General features: G+C 34.3%; 1 long non-coding RNA gene across 2 annotated transcripts in view; it reads left to right on the top strand.

The window, feature by feature from the left end:
* The first annotated feature begins 420 nt into the window (after positions 1 to 420).
* The window catches only part of LOC125318615, a 131,884-nt gene continuing 120,494 nt past the window's right edge, over positions 421 to 11,810 (top strand). For both annotated transcript variants that reach the window (XR_007200448.1, XR_007200449.1), the window contains exon 1: positions 421 to 887. This is a non-coding gene — a long non-coding RNA (uncharacterized LOC125318615). The remainder of the gene's footprint in view (positions 888 to 11,810) is intronic.

Genomic DNA, 11,810 nt, shown 5'->3' on the forward strand with positions numbered 1-11,810 from the left:
GAGGACAGAAGGCCAGATTTTCCAATAACCAGGAGTTGCATATACAGAGAACAAGGCAGATAAACAGAGATGGAGTGCTCAGTACAAAGGTGCATGAGATACCCAGGTGAGTCCTCATAGTGCTCTAGAAAAGGGGTATCTATCTTAGTCTTCTTTGATAAGGCCTGGATCAGTTATGCTGGACTGTTGAGTTACTATTGGAAAAACTGAAAGGTGGAGATAATAATATCAATCTGGTTTCCTACTGCAGTTTAGAGTCCTTTGAGGAGTTTGGAGTACTTATGTAGGATGCTTTGTGCATATCTGTCATCTTGTTTTCTAGCCTCCTACTGTGTAGGTATCTTTATAAAGAACTTTATGATTAAATTTTCGAGTTTCCAGAAATATCATTTTACTGATCAGTTGGAAGAAAGTGGGTTCTCTTCTTTCCTCAGTCCTTAGTGAATGGTAGAGATTCATGAGAAGTCAAAGGAATGGTATTGTCCTCACATTTGACTGTGGCAGAGACGCTGGATCATGTTGCAAGCGTCATAATGCTAAAAGAAGAATGCTAAAAGAAGAAAAGGACAAACCTTGACTGTTTCTTTCTTGTTGAACATTTTAGTTTTATCTTCCTTCACAAGTACAGCATATTGAAAGCAGAGATAATTTCCCAGAAAAATACCAGTTCCTGATGGTATTTACAGAACATCTATAATTTTTAGAGATTTAGTTCCATGTGGACCCATGGCAAGAGCACTGCTGATCTTAGCTCTGCACTGCCGTTTACATCGATGCCATGTATCTTAACTCAGCAACACTGCAGTTCATTTTTCATTCATGTAAGTCACCAGCAGATCCGCAATCATTTGACTCATTGAACAGTGGGTAACGTGTTTTGAGATAAGGTAAGAGATTTGATTGCCCTTCTCTTGACCCTGCCTTTGCCCTTTAAGTATTTGTTTTTATTTTGTTGCAAATCTAGATATATTGCTCTGTACACTTCTGATTCTGTCTGCTACTTCTAGAAAAGCAGTTTCTATAGTAAGCCATGCAGAATCATAACACAGATTCATATTAGCCAATTTGAGAAAAAAATACCATTTCCACATCAATGTAGATTTCTGTATTGATTTTAAAACAATAGAACAAAAGACCTAAAATATATTTTAATGTATGAATAAGAAATAAATTCCTGGTCCCATTCCTAAGGAGGTAAAAGGAATACAAAAATATACAATAACTGCTAAAAAATAATAAAAATAATCAAACAATCCTCAAAATTAAAGACATTTGGAATTTTTTTTTAAATTTATGTACATGCACATATATTATGCATACTTCTATTATGTATATTATATATTAAATACTAGAAAAAAAAAAAAAAAGAAGCTGTAAAAACTGCTAGGAGAATTTGGGAAATTTACATCTATTCATTCACAAATTGCCAGGAAATTTCTGACTTCTCTACTCTGTTTTTTTGAAAGAGAAAGTATTCTGCCTTTCAGATCCCAAAAGTACAGCTGGTCAAAAAAAGCTTTCTTTTCACTAGAAAATGAAACATAATTTATATGGCATTCACTGGGAGAACATAAATATGGAAAGATAAGTTATCACTTCTTTGAAAATCCATCATTTGAAAACCATATTTTTTCAGTGACTTGTATCTTAGTAGGAAAGAATATCACTTTGAAAAGAAGAATCTCTTTCTAACAGATTTAATTGGACTGTATTAGGTTTCAAAGAGTATTTCGTTAATTTTATTATTCCGCAGTGATACCGTTAGATCATATTGCTTAGATACACAGATATTTAGAGAAAAAATGCACAAATTGCTTATATTAGAAGTCAGCTTTTAAGAAATAAGTTTAGAGAGCATCTGCAAAATGAAAATCTAAGGAAATAGGAATTCTGCAATAAAAACTGAAGTTTATTGTAAATAATATCAGTTTTGGATGACTTGGTGACTTTCTCCAGTGAATTAGAATAATATATGTTATTAATTTTTCCATCTGGGAAATAGAAATACGGCTGACAATGGAAAATTCATGGGGAAAAAAAAAAGTTGAAAACACAAAACAAATAATTTATTACCTGTATTTTATATTGAAGATTTGCCAACTAATAACGACAGTGTTGGTGATTGTGTGGATAAACATGATGATTCCTTAGCAGCATTCTCTAATTCTTTGAACAATCATTCTAAGCAATAAGCTTAGAATTTTGCACAAAGGGCAAATTTTGTCTTGACATTTGGAGTTTGACCATTTATTTTGACTTGACCATGACTGGTGAAGAGACCTCCACACTTCTTGTATGTATGTAGAGATTATGGGACTGATTGATCCTGCAAGAAAGATGGAGAGGGACTGTTTACAAGACCATGTAGTGGCAGGACAAGGGGGAATGGATTCATACCGAAAGAGAGTAGATTTAGATTAGGTAGTAAGAATAAATTATTTACTGTGAGGGTGATGAGGCACTGGAACAAGCTGGCCAAAGAAATTGTGGATGCCCCATCCTTGGAAGCGTTCCAGGTTGGATAGGACTCTGGGCAACTTGGTCTAGTGAAAGGTGTCTCTGCCCATAGCAGGGGTTGAAACTAGATGATCTTTAAAGGTCCTTTCCAACCCAAGCCATTCCATGATTCTATGTATAATTCTCAAAAGCATCCTTCAGAAGCCTTTGTAGAATTAATTATATTCTGCGTATTGTTGACTTCGTTAATGTTGTATTATATTTTCTGTACCAGGGCAGTGGAAAATAGAGAGAACTGAAAGCACAGATTTAGTCTTTCCTGTGCTGTCTGTGATCAGCTGGGGACAAGGCTTAATACACAGTTACTTGTGCTAAATCAACTCATTATAAAAATATATTTATAGATATCATCTAAGATATATAAAAAAGCAGAGAGAGACATCGTAGATTATTAGGATGGTAAATATGAAAGTTCATGTGAAAGTGTGCATACACATATACACACACATTTATTTATAATATGCAGCCGCGTAAGTGAAACTTGGGGATTTTTGTTCTCAGCACTGAACATATTTCCAGTAATAAACAACTGTTCCGGCAAATTTGTTTCCTATATGAAATTATTAGATGTGTAGTCAAAGGAGAGGAAGCTGGCATTGCAGCAGATTACCTTGCTCAGTGTCATGCAGTAAGTTTGTGATCGATTAGTGTTCCCTTTCCTAACCAGACCAGTGATATGTCCATTACATAGCAATGTTTCCTCCCCAAGAATGGTAAGAAGGAAAATATCCAAAGCTCTGAAGGGCAGTGTTTAAAAATGGAATTGTTTATTTATGGTTTTTGTTAGTGAATACCACCTATTTTAATTTTTGTTATTTATGAAGAAAAAGTTGCAAACTAAATAAATAAAATAAAAAGTAAATTTAAAAAAAATAAACTAAATAAAGTAAAAAAGTGCCAAGCGCTAAGTTGAAAAACTAAATACAAATATCAGTCCACTGGAAGTAGGGATTTAAAGTTCAGGTAAGCAGAAAAGGAGAGTAATAACAGCTGGTATCATAGTGATCCCTCAAACAGCCCTCATTTGGAAACTTCGTTGTTTATAAGGAACATTTTGCCTTCAGAGATAATATAAAGAATCATTTATATCTTCTATGCTTTTGCTAACAGTATATGCCTTCCCTTGATAGATGTAACTAAATTGGCTTTATTTTGCTTAGATATTGTTGACAAGAATCCCTTTAACACTGGTGCAGTTTATTCTAGAAGGTCTTTTCAAAGTATAAAAAAATGGAGTATTTTCAGGTCATTTTTGCTGGAAATTATATTCTTCAGTTTACCAGGAGTATTCTTAATGACGGTATGATATGGTCTTCTCTATTGATGTACTGGTAAGTTTTATGCCATGCTGTGAACAGGGTGTATGGTGCTCTCATCACCTAGATGAATTACAGCATTTTTGGTGAATGGCTGCAGACTCAAATATGAGAAGGAATCTACTGTTACTCTGCTGCTGCTGCAATGTGGTTCATCAGAGCCCACAAGTGCATTGAAATATTCTTGTCACGCAGAGCTCTTAGCGTAACAGGACTTACTGTATTATTATGTTGTCCAAATGTTTGGTGCCCTTTCTGCTTTAAAGGGTTTTCTTTCAGAATTATTATTAATAAAATTTAAAAATAAGACTTAAGAAAAATTTGGATATATCAGGCCGAACCAAAATCAAATATCAAAATGATGCCCCCCCATCAGTACTGTTTGATATTTTACTGTATATTACAGGATAAAAAAATTAGTAATTTCAAATGTGCTTTTGTAATATAGAAAAGGGCTTAAATTATTGTGGCTTTTTATTTCCATAAACTGAACTATTTGCATAGAGTATTTAGGGAAAAAAGACAACCTCTCAGAGTATTTATCACCCCACTGTTCCTTAATTAAAGATGTGGGAAGATTTGAAATAGGCAGTTAAGCTCTGTAGGGCACCATAATCCGGTGTAAAGTATTTTTTCTCCCTGTTCTTCACAGTTTATGTTTCCAGGAATGAGCTGAAACTCACAGCTGTCATTTCTTTCTACCTTGGTAGATAATTTCATGTACAGATACAAACAATATTGGTGGATTTTTTTATTTTATATTTTAAGAAAAACTAATTAAGTAAATTAAAGGATTATATTAATTTCACTGGGTAGATTCTTATGCAAGAAACAACTTAAATGCCTAAGAGAGATTTCTTAAGAAATAATTAATTACGAAACATCAAGACATAAACTGGTCCTCCACATCTAAGTCAAAAGCTTTGCTAGATCCTGGATGGTCATATTCAGATGTATTTATTCAGAGACATGGGGGCCACTTCACAAGAGGCTCCAAAGGCAGATAGTGATTGAAGAATTCCTGTGACAAGGCTTTATACACTGTGTACCAGTTGTCATCTGATGCACACAAAACCACCTGACACTGATAAACTGACAGATGCTAAGCTACTGATATTACTTCCTATGAAAGCCCAAATCAGTGCTAGAAAGACTGGAAGTTGTCCCATTTCTCATGATGCAGGGTTCAGTTGCTCCCTGAGCACATTTCAGAGGTTAGAAAAGCTGCTTATGGCTTCTTTTAATGTTTACTAGTAGTACAAGGTCCACCTTGAATCATAAGCATATGATCTGAGGAGAATGAAGACCTACTGTCAGCAAGATTTGGAATTATAACTTTGCACTGACAAGTGACTCCCTTCAAATTCCTAAAATTCCTGTGAGATTTTAAGTTTGTACACTATTCTTCTATTTGGCCCAGATTAAATGTTTTTTTCTGTTTGTTTGGGTTTTTTTGTTTTTTGAGAATTAAGAATATTTTCTATAAGAAGGAATAAGATAGTGGAGGGATTGTGCACTTCAACTGAGGTACTCAGAATGTGCTGCCTTGGAAATAAGGTCACCACAAGTCTAGCCAGCTCACAGTAGTATTGAAGTACCTCTGTGTATGCACTCTGTCTTCAAAGTTTACCAAAACTTCCATTTTTGTGGAAGCCCCTTGCCAGTCACATGCCTCATGTACACAACAGAAGTCAACAGCATTATCCCAAAACCAGAGTTTGATTTTTTCCTGTGGACTTCTGCAACCTCTAGTTGAAGATGCAGCAATCTTCTTGCAGATGGAGGCTATGGATAGTAGATAACAAGGCTCCAGAGGAAATGAACACATATATTTTTCCTCTTTCAGTAACTGCCTGTGGTGTGGAGATGATTTTTTAGAACCACTTCCAATTATCAGCAAACTAAAAGAAACTGGAAGCTTATAAATAATAATAAATAAATAAATGAATTGCTTATGATGGGCAGTATCAGCAAGCTGACTGTGATTTTTATATTGATTCACTTAGAGCTTTTTATGGTTAATAAGCTGAGAATGACAAGTACAAGGAATATTATTCATATAATTAATAGTGATTTAGAGAGTCTTTATCCATAATTGCGTTTGTGTTAAACCCTCCCAAGCACTATTGAATAAAGATCTGAAGGTTGTGTTTGAGCAAAATTGTATTGATTTAAACCCCAATTGTATCTCTTTGTCTGAGATCAGTTTTAGTTCTTCTCTGTTTTATCCTGGTATTACTGATTTCTCTTGTTCACTGCAGAACATTACACTGTTACTATGTCTATACAAAACAAAAAACAGTTGGAGCCCCAAAGCTGTGACTAAAGCTATATAAAACTAAAGCTGTATAAATTAGGGGAGGTTCTGAAACAAAAAGTCCATAAAAAGGACTTAGGACTTCAGTGTGTCTGACAATATAATGAGAAGTGATCTTCCCACTCTCTAAAGGAGTACATCTAAAGCACAACTAAATTTAATTTGGATAAAATAGTGTTCAGGCTCACTAAATAGTCACTCAAAATAGATGAATGCTTAAAACAGGGAATTATCTTGGCATATGTGAAGCAATTACTTGGTCTGCAATGAACTTCCAGTCGTATGTTGAGAAAGGTCTCTTTCTTTTCGGTACTCTTCCAGTAATATGGAGGAGTATATAGCTCTCCCACCTAACACGGCTGACAAGTACTATTGCAAAATGTTAAATTGTCAAATATTAAGGTAATGACAACTTAGGACTAGAGCTTTGTACAGTCTCAAAAATGCACTAGGAAAATGTTCAATAAATTTTGTGATCTCCACAAGAATAAGAATGTCCTGAAGGTCTTTGCTACTTACATACAGTGGCACCTTTACGTTTTATCCCGCACAGTTAAAAGGACTACATATATGAATATTTCCAGTATACAGTTTTGAATGCTTCCATTGTAGTGAATGGGGAAGAATAATTTAATATTAGATATGTATGCATATATTTATTTATTTATTTATTTACTTACTTACTTACTTAAATGCTACCTTAGCCTATTGCAATATGCCAAATAAGATGGTTTTTTCCCCCAAAATTTTCTGTATATAATGATATATAACCTATTCTGTATATAATTCTGTATATAATAGTATGTAACCTATCTTCTGTCATTGGAATTCCACCTTCCATGCTGGATTTTATCACAGTGACTTCCATAAGTTGCAGTGTAAAGAAACAAGCATGGGACTCCTAGATGATGGCATTTCTTTACAGAAAATGCTAACTTTCATCAGCAAAAAACTCCATGCCTACTACTGAAAGGTAATGTTCTATGGCTGAGGGAGAAGCAGTTAAGACATAAGCAAACCCCAAGTATTACTTTTTAGAAGTGGAAAAATAGTATGAAAACTTGTTAACTGCAGCCTGTAGAATAAGGTTTTTTATGCACTGTTCTTCAGTGATACCAGAATTTACTTGCCCTTTTTGTTTCACTTGGACTAGTTAAGGTGTCTGGAAAAACCAACCAAACAAAAAAGTAAGAAATTGAAAATATCCTCAATGACTTCTGTTAATATGAGAGTTAATTAGGCATGTGTAGTAGCTATGTCTAAGGACATTTTATAGAAATATTAAGTAACAAAATCTATCACATTTGCAAAACTAGACAGTTAGTGAAATAAATTTACATTTGTTCTACTTCCAAAAAAAGCTCAGAGGACCTATTGAAACATATCTATTTGAATATACTACAGATAATTAACTAAGATCAGTCTTGTGCCTCTTTGCATATTTTGATATTAATGCTTGTTTAAAGCTAAACATCATTTGACCCAAGCTATATATTGCTGGGTATTGAACACACAAAGGAAACGTAATCTCTATATAAAGAAATGAATCAAAATGCTTGTACTTTGGAAAAATTGCTTTTTTGATATTGCCTTTTCTATAACAAATATGAAAGATGTGATTTATCGAAAAGAAAGTACTGAAACCAACAATATATAAAGAAAAAAATCACACATGCAGAAAAAACATCATTGGCCGGAAAGCATATTAATCACACACAAGCAAACACATATACAGAGAGTGGTTTGAAACCAATGTGTTAAGTTGTACCAGATTTTCCATAAAATAGGAAAAGAAAAATAAATCAGTATTCTTTAAAGGGACAAAATATGCAAACATAGTTTTGCATATTATTATTTTGCATTTTAGTGAGGTACTATTTTGTCTTTAAGTGTATTCTCTTTATCTCTCTGTGTTTCCTACTTTGGGAACGTCAAGTGACATCATGCCAGCAAAATCAGCTGTGAATAATGTGCTTTTTATGCAGTTCTTTCCTTTGAAGAATCCAATGTTGAAATATTAATTAGTTTTCTGTGTAAGTCCTACATAGCTTTTCCTCAGCAAAGCCTTTATAGAACAAGGGAAAAGAAGATTTATCCCCCACCATCCTAAAACTCTAAGTAGAACAGGCAGTAAATGGCATCAACATATTTTGAACTAACTAAAAAAAAAAAAAAATCATATGATTAAGTCCAAGTAGAATTTCAGTCTGCAAATACTTGCTGGTCTCTGTGGCTCTTATGAAATGTGATTCAGTTCTGGACTAATTTCCTATGGTGTTTTGAATCAGAAAAACCTTGCTTGCAGGGTTAGCTTTAATTACAAGTTACATACTATTCAAATTCTAAACATTCCTATGACTCCTGATCTCTTTCTGTGAACCACAAGATGCAAATTACTAGAAAAAATAAACTTTTATATTAGCTCCTATTAAGTTAGCACTAGTCAATATTTTAAAATTTCATCCACATCAGATTTGGAAATGTACATATGCGCACACCCTTTCCTAAAGATTTGGACAGAAATTAAACACTATGCAAGCATTATGCACTGATCATGGGGGGAAGAGGGAAGATTCTTATAAATAAGAGCTAAACTTTTTGTTTATTTATGGATATTTCCTTTTAAAAATTAATACTGTTGAATCTGGATGGATTCACTTCTGAAAAGTCAGTCTCAGTGAAGGCAAGGAAAAAACACAGAACTGTAATTTTGTGTTGATTTATTGATCTTTATTATGCAGCCAACAGGAAAAACTAAGAGGCAATAGTCTTCATATTTCAAGTCTTTTTAAAAAATTTATTATTATTATTATTATTTTATTTATTAACTGTGAATTAAGTCTGACAAGTTTCTATATGGTTTTGAATTCTTGTAATGCAAATTGCTTAATTGTTATTGTCTTCCTTCATGAATTTACTGTCTTGATTCTAAACTGTTGAATGCTTTTCATCAGCTAATATATAGATATATATAAAATTATATAAACATATCAAAATGCAGTGATGCAAGAAGTATTCTTTTAAAACATGATGTTTTAAAATACTAGAAGACCTTCAGAAAAGCTGTATATTCAGCATCAGATCTACAGCTTTTTAAAGTTGCCAGAGCCTCTTTTAAACGAAGTCGGCTTTTTAAAACATGCATTTAAATGTCCATGAATATTACATTTTATGCAGATTTCATTGCCATTATTTTATTTTACTTAAGCAGGAAAACATTGCCATATTTATCTGACATGTTTTGGTTTAACTGTACACTTGTGCAGGCATTTGCAAAGGCAGACAAACAGTCGTCCTAATTGAACACTAAGAATAGGATGCACTTTGAAAACATGAGTATGTGTACTTGGCTGGTTGCTGAAACAGGGAACTGTCAGCTCTCACATCATGCCTAATTTGCAGTTAGTGCCATTCAGTACGACACTGGTTAAGCACAATTGTGCACCTTCATGTCTCGATTCAGTCAGGTGTCTAACAAAAAATGGAAGGAAAAGGAAAAGGAAAAGGAAAAGGAAAAGGAAAAGGAAAAGGAAAAGGAAAAAGAAGAAAAAAAGAAAAAAGAAAAAGAAAAAGAAAAAGAAAAAGAAAAAGAAAAAGAAAAAGAAGAAAAAAAAGAAGAAAAAAAAGAAAAAGAAAAAGAAAAAGAAAAAAGAAAAAGAAAAAGAGACAAAGAAGGCAAGGTGAGGCAAGGCAAAGAAAGGAAAGGAAGAGAAAAAAAATATTGCATTTATATTGCAATGATCTCATGGTATCCCAAATAAGATTAAGAGCAGTTACTAAAGATATAGACACTGCAGATGTCAAGAAGTTTGGTTTCTTAGAAATGGATAGGAAGGTACAGAAATGTAACCAAACTTTTCAATAAATTCTTACATATTCTAGTCAGTGCTAGATTTGGCATGATTTGCAGAGGGGAAGAAATTAATTACTTTTTAGCAAGGGAAGGCTCCAGGGTTTTTATTGTTCTGGGGAGAGGTAGTAGTATAGAGCTTGATAAAAAAATTAAGTGCTTAAAGAGATTCAGCCTTTAAGCCAACAGATTCTCTTGCTGGAAACAAAAGTGGTGAGAAATAAGCCACAGCAGAAACCACTTTATTCTTGCCAATACCCAATTAGACCTTTGGAATAACTTGTTCTCAGTTTGGCTTCTGGTCAGTTACAGAGGATGCTCTTTGAGTACTTGTTGTTTCTTTACAATTGCCTTTTGTAAATAAAAATGTTTGGGTTTTTTCTCCCACAGGATGCCATGTGGTGAGGGAAGAAGTTATTAGCTCCCCTTTCTAAAATGATTGCTTATTTAAAGCCATTTAGAAGCTATAGGCATTTCCTTTAAATTGAATACAGTGTATTCATATTAACTTTGGTAAACTTAAAGAATTATTTGAGAACTAGGAAAATGTTGGGGGCCAGTACATTAAGAAAAGTCTCTTCATGGTTTCTCTGCACTATTTTAAATATTATTTAAAATGTCCTCTGGCAGCATTTGTAACATTAATTGTCTAATTATTTTCTCATATTTAAACCATGGTAATTAAATTGTGCAGAGAGTACTTCTTTTTCCTGCTGCAATAAAATGTTTTCACTTGATTGAAGCTGAACTGCAATTTGGCCTTTATGTTATAAGGGAAGAAAGCCACAGGACTGCTGGGACCAAATGGATCAATTAAACAATGTTCTTTTGTAATGAGGATTACATCATTCTGCCAGTGATAAAAATCTGTAACCGAATCTGTCACTAATGATGTATGCCATCTTCTTAGCCCCACGATGCTAACCTATCAGGGGGCAACTATAAGGCTTAACTTTCTATTGATCCTTGAATGTTCTGTTTCAGAATTCAGTAAAAAAATGAAAAAGCAGCTCATTATAAAATTTTAACTTTATGATCAGAGGCTACCAGAGGCTGAGAACAGCAATTTCCAGGGATGGAAATACAATTTTGGGGCTTGGGGCATCAACCACTCTAGGACGCCTGTTCCAGTGTTTGACCACCCTCCAAAAGTAGTAAAGAACCATTCCCATGCATCCTACCACTGGATTTCAGGGAGAAGATCTCAGCACCTCCCTCCCCAATTCCTCTCCTCAAGAAGCTGCAGAGAGCAATGAAAGGCCCTGAGTCCCCTTTTCTCCAAACTAGACAAGCCTGAAGTCTCTAGCCACTCCTCACAGTTCCTGACTTGCAGCCCTTTCACCTGATTTGTTGCTCTTCACTGGATGCATTCAAGGACCTTCATATCCTTCTTAAATTAAAACCTTCCAAAACTGCAGAGTGCTAAAGGAGAGGCTGTACCAGTCCTGACTACAGTGGGATAATCACATCTTTTGACTGGTCAAGCAAAAAAGGTCAAGCAAATCTGAACTAGCAAAGAAAAGCAAAACCAGAAATGCATTCGCTATTTCTTATGCAGTGTCAGGCAGGTGTTCTTTGTGGAAAGAAAGTCCGCAGCACACATAATGTTTACTTGGAAAGACAAAACTGGAAAATAAAACCTGGGGATTTCTTCTATGCAAGTCTGATCTGTCCAATCTCTACAAAGACTTTTATGTCCTTACCCACTAGTTTGGCTTTACGGATGATTTTGCCGAGTGAAAGAGGCTGCACTCAGGATTCCAAATATGTTTGTGAAGCGCAGTTATTTTGGATTTGAGGAAAGGACAGC

The sequence above is a fragment of the Corvus hawaiiensis genome, chromosome 30, assembly GCF_020740725.1.
Source record: "Corvus hawaiiensis isolate bCorHaw1 chromosome 30, bCorHaw1.pri.cur, whole genome shotgun sequence".
Lineage (NCBI taxonomy): Eukaryota > Metazoa > Chordata > Aves > Passeriformes > Corvidae > Corvus > Corvus hawaiiensis.